The sequence below is a fragment of the Lactuca serriola genome, chromosome 2 (assembly GCF_051521515.1).
Source record: "Lactuca serriola cultivar US96UC23 chromosome 2, Lser_US96UC23_V15, whole genome shotgun sequence".
NCBI classification, from domain to species: Eukaryota; Viridiplantae; Streptophyta; class Magnoliopsida; order Asterales; family Asteraceae; genus Lactuca; species Lactuca serriola.
In genome coordinates, this window is record NC_136409.1 from 42,501,021 (window position 1) to 42,507,020 (window position 6,000).

Below are 6,000 nucleotides of genomic sequence, written 5' to 3' on the forward strand. Positions count from 1 at the left end.
ATATTGTAACACCCTCCTCCTCCTCCCCCTCCTCTAGAACGTATCACAATATTGTTCACTTTGGGCTCCCGTCCCGAAGATTTCCCAGGGGGTCACCCATCCCTAAATTGATCTCTCCCAGATACGCTTAACTGCAGAGTTCTTATAGGATCTATTGCCCTTGTGGATTTATAACACGTTGTGACAGAGAAGGTATCCACACCCCTTTTAAAGAATGCTTAGTTCTCCTTCCTAGTCGATGTGGGATCAGGTGCAGCGAACCTGCCCGACCTCACCCCCAATATAGGTTTCAATGTCCCTGTTAACCACGTTTACCCGTGCCCAAAATTTGATACCATTTGTAACATCCCCTTCTGGCACGTATCACAATATTATCCGCTTTAGGCTTCCGACGCGAAAACCTCAAGGCGGGCATGTTAGTTGCACCTGATCCCACATCGATTGGGAAGGAGAACTAAGCATTCTTTAAAAGGGGGTGTGGATACCTTCTTTGTCACAACGTGTTTTAAAGCCATGAGGGCAACAGATCCCATAAGAAGTCTGCCGTTAAGCGTGCTCGGGAGAGAACAATTTAGGGATGGGTGATCCCTAGGAAGTTTTCATCCCAGGAGCCCAAAGCGGACAATATTGTGATACATGCCATAGGGGGTGTTACAAATGGTATCATAGTTGGGGCACGGGTCGATGTGTTCAATGGGGACATCGAAACGTATAATGGGAGTGAAGGCGGCCGGTTAGCTGCACCTGATCCCACATTGACTGTGAAGGAGAACTAAGCATTCCATATAAGGAGTGTGGATAGCTTCCCTGTCACAACATGGCTTAAAGTTGTGAGGGTAGCAGATCCCATAAGAATTCTGTACTTAAGCGTGCCCAGGCGAGTGCATTTCAAGGATGGGTGAGCTCCCGGGATGTTTTCGTGCCGGGAGCCCAAAGCGGACAATATTGTGATACGTTCCCGAGTGGGGTGTTACAAATATAGTCAAGAGCATCTTCGAGAATTGCTCCTAAGTTAGTTCGGCCTTCTCGACAAGAGAATAAGCCTGAGTCGCATGCTTCCACCAATCTGTTGCCCTCCATTGAAGAAGGTTTGGTGTAAATCTGACCTTTAGGTTCTCTGGACAACAACATGTGTAGAAACATCCCAGAAAATTCGATCCACCTCATGGAAGCAATCGGGTCCTTGACCCATCGAACTTCGAGGGCTTCATGTTGCTGAACTCCCGATACTACATGTTCCCTCCTCCTTGTAGTTATGCAGCGGCGATGGCTGCAGTGGCTGTGGTGGAAACAAACTTAGTGACGACAACATAACACTCATCAAACATCTCAATCAACATGGTCTTAACAGACCCGAATACCTCTTGAATCGCCACTCTATCTGCCAAAGTCGTCTGAGTAGTGATCAACTCTCGAATCCCGTCATCGCTCAATCCAGGTCTGTCTGGACCATCAACACCCGAATCAGAACCTCCCATAACCACCATACTGAAAAAAATTGGATATCCACCTCATGGAAACAATCGGGTCCTAGAAACCATCGAACTCCAGTGACTTCATGTTGCTGAACTCATGGTATTTCATATTCCCTCCTACTTGAACTCATGTAGTCACAACGGTTGTATTGGCTGTAGCAGCAATAGCCACAGTGATGACATCATAATTCTCATCAAACATCTCAATTAGTATGGTCTTACAGAGCCTAACACCTTTGAAATCGCCTCTTTAACTGTTAAAGTCACCAGAGTAATGATCAACTCTTGTATTTCATCATCGCTCAATTATGGTCTCTTTGGACCATCACCACCCGAACCAGAACCTCTCATGACCACCATACTAAAAACAAATCAGGAACCCGCCCGAAAATCACATTATACCTAACAAACTACTCCTTAAACACTCACCCCTGTAACCAGTTACTTGATGGGTTTTGAGCATTACAACATTCCTATGATGCATATGCAAACCTAATTGCTTTGGATCTAGGTTTTTCTTAAGTTATACATGCATAATAATTTTCCAAAGCAAAACCCTAATCTAGCATACATATTTTCAAAATCAATAACTAAACCAAAGTTTGAAGAATACCTTTTCCTTGTGATTGGTTGATCTTGACCTTCAAGAGCTTAGTGCCTCAATTGTTGCACCTCTAATGGAGTCACAAACACCACAAGCAATGGATTAACAAGAGAGAGAGAGAGAGAGAGAGGATGGAGCCTTATTAAATCGGATAGGGTTCTCTAAGAAAGCATAGGGGCCGAATTCTATAAGCCATGGGGTCTATTTATATTTGTGGTTGCTAGGGTTTTAGTTGGAAACCCTAATTTGACTGCTTAAGCCTTAAGCAGCCCATGAACACCTTCTAGAATACTCATTGGACGAATTCTTTATGGGCTTCCCATAGATTTCGTCCAACCTTATTCCGAGGTGATCCATCAGCCCAATTGCAACTATCAGTGATTTGCAATATTAGTCCCCGTTCTTTTAATCAGTCTCTTTTGATCGCTAAATTAATCCCAAATTAATTTCTGATGAATACTAATTAAATAATATGATTTCTCAATTAATATATTATTCTTATAATATATTAATAAATCATTTATCAACCTCTTTCTCATAATTCATCCTGTCAACTTGCTTTGGTGAAGGCAACCTAAAAGGACCATGCTACTATCGGGTCAAGTACATACCAACTATAGTTATGGGCTTAGACACCTAATCCTACAGTCTCCTACTTGGATACGTTTAATAACTATAACTACAAGTACGACTTCAAATCTGATTAGCAATCGTAGCTCTCAAAAGCCGATGTCGAACTCTGACCTAGTCAATGACATGTCCTTTAGATAAGGGATCATATAATCCTCCATTTTGCATGATATCGTGTGGACAAAGACATGGAACATAATCATTCTCAATGGACAATAGTTAGTTTCCCGACTTCTGATTTGTTTGACATAGAACTTAATTGAACACATCAATTCAGTCCTGACCGGGTTTGGCACATACGTCATCACAAAATCATCGAGGGGCCCAATATACCCCTTTTACCCTCTTAGGATAAAAGGAATAGATAAACTTTGACTTATATGCGTGTACTATTTGCTCATTAAATCACACACAACAACACGTTTTATAACACCAAGTTACTGATGTGTTTACGCATTATCAATGCACAACCAAATCGTAAACAACAACTCATATATCTCGTTCTAAAGATTATATGATATTATCATCTCACAATCACTAGTGATAAATTCCATGAAGTGATTCATATGAGCGTGGGTTTAATCCAATACTCAAATCTTATTTCAAGAGCACTCATGAACATTGCAACAAACTTTTGCTATGTCTAAATAATTAGACAATCTAGAAACCAATTCATGACAGTCCAACCTCATAGATTACTCCCAAAGTATGATCGACTGTGGATAATTTGAATAATCTAATTATTTTGCAAGTAAAACATGAAAAAGTTAAACAATAGTAAACACTTGACACAAGATAGTAAACTTTACTCATAAATAAATCTTCATTACTTAATCATCAAATGTAAATCACATTTTATCTATTACAAGTTTTTAAATAACTATCTAATCACTAAAACTAATATCGTCCTTCAGACCAATGCTCCTCGCATACTGTAAGTGCTTAACCCTGCTCATACCCTTTGTGAGGGGATCTGGTGGGTTCTCCTCTGATGATACCCTATTTACTACGAGGAGTACCTCTCCAACCCGATGTCTGATGAAGTGGTATTTTCTGTCGATGTGCCTGGATCTCCCATGATCCCTTGGTTCCTTGATCATGGCAACCGCTCCTTCGTTATCGCAGAAAATCTCCATAGGCTCCTTTATGGTTGGTACAACTCTAAGGTCTCTAATGAAGTTCTTCAACTATATTGCGTCCTTTGACTCTTCGCTCGCTGCTATGTACTCTGATTCGCACATTGCGGTCTCCTGGTTGGAGCTTTTCCAAGTAACTGCTCCTCCATTTAGGGTTAATACCCAACCCGGCTGAGAGCGGAAGTTATCTCTGTCGGTCTGAAAGCTGGCGTCACTATACCTTATCACTCTCAAGTCATCACTCCCACCAAGTGTAAGGACCCAGTCCTTAGTCCTTCGCAGGTACTTAAGAATGTTCTTAACTACCATCCAATGAGCTCTACCCGGGTTCCCTTGATATCAACCAACCATGATCAATGCAAAAGCCACATCAGGGCGAGTACATGTCATAGCGTACATGATCGAGCCAATGGTGGAAGCATATGAGACTCGACTCATTTCTGCTATCTCGACCTCGATACTCGGACTCTGAGTCTTAGTCATCTTGGTTTTGCTTTGGATTGGCAGTTCCCCTTTCTTGGAATTCTCCATGCTAAAACATTTCAGCACCATGTCCAAGTAAGTACTTTGAGTAAGTCCAGTTAGTCTCCTACTTCTGTTTCTCAATATCCTTATCCCTAAAATATAAGCAGCTTCTCCTAGATCCTTCTTAGCTAAAAACTTCCCAAGCCAGGACTTAACCTCCTGCAAGGTCGAGATGTCATTTCCTATGAGCAGTATGTCATCAACATACAAAACTAGAAATTTAACTATACTCCCACTAGCCTTGACATACACATAGGACTCATCTTCACTTCTCGAAAATCCAACCTCTTTGACTTTCTCATCGAAATAAAGATTCCATCTGCGAGACGCTTGTTTCAATCCATAAATGGATTTCTCAATCTTGCATACTCTATTGGGGTATTTAGCATCCACAAAACCCTCTAGCTGACACATGTAAACATCTTCAGCCAGCTTCCTGTTAAGGAAAGTGGTTTTGACATCCATCTACGAAATTTCATAATCATGAATCGCAGCGATAGCTAACATAACCCTAACACACTTGATCTTGGCAAGAGGTGAGAAGGTCTTATCATAGTCAACCCCATGGGTTTGAGTAAAGCCCTTCACAACCAATCGTGCCTTGAACGTATGCACTTTCATATCTATGTCGGTCTTCTTCTTGAAGACCAACTTGCACTCGACTGTCTTACGACCTGGCACATTGTCAACCAGGTTCCAAACTTGATTGTCATACAATGACTGAATCTCACTGTCCATTGCCTATTTCCATTTTGCAGACTTCGGGCCCGCCATGGCTTCCTTGTAGTTGTTAGGTTCATCCAAATTTATCAATGTACTATTACTGATAAACGTATCACCTTCAACAATTATATGGAAACTATACAACACGGGTGGAACACAAACTCTACTGGAACATCTTAAAGGTAAGGACTCGTCAACTGGTTCACCAAGAATTTGTTCCTCAAGTTGAGCGTTAGTGTTAGAGGTTCCTTCATCGCTTGACTTTTTAATCTCCTCAAGATCAATTTGCCTCCCATTGTCCTCTTGGCATATGAGTTCTCTCTCTCGGAAAACCCATCTCCTTTCTACGAAGACCATGTTGTCACTCGGTCTATAGAAAAGATATCCAAAAGATTTATGTGGGTAGCCGATGAAAATACACCGCTTACTACGAGGTTCAAGCTTTTCATGAGTCTCTCATCTTATGAAAGCCTTGCAAGTCCAAACCTTGATATGTGCCAACGAGGTAACCTTCCCTGCCCACATCTCGTGAGGTATTTTGGCAACCTTCTTAGTTGCGACTAGATTAAGGATATGGGTGGCAGTCTCTAAGGCATACCTCCAGGATGGGATAGGTAAAGAAACTTGACTCATCATGGAACAAACCATGTCCAACAAGGTTTGATTGCGCCTCTCAGCCACACCGTTGAGCTGCGGTGTCCTAGATTGCGTCAATTGCGAAACAATTCCACATTCCTTAAGATAGCCGTGGAACTCGATACTAAGATACTCACCACCCCTATCTGATTTAATCATCTTTATCTTCCTGCCCAACTGATTCTGCACTTCTTGTTTAAACTCTTTGAACATTTCAAAGGTTTTTGACTTGTGCTTGATTAAGTAGATATACCCATATCTGCTATAATCG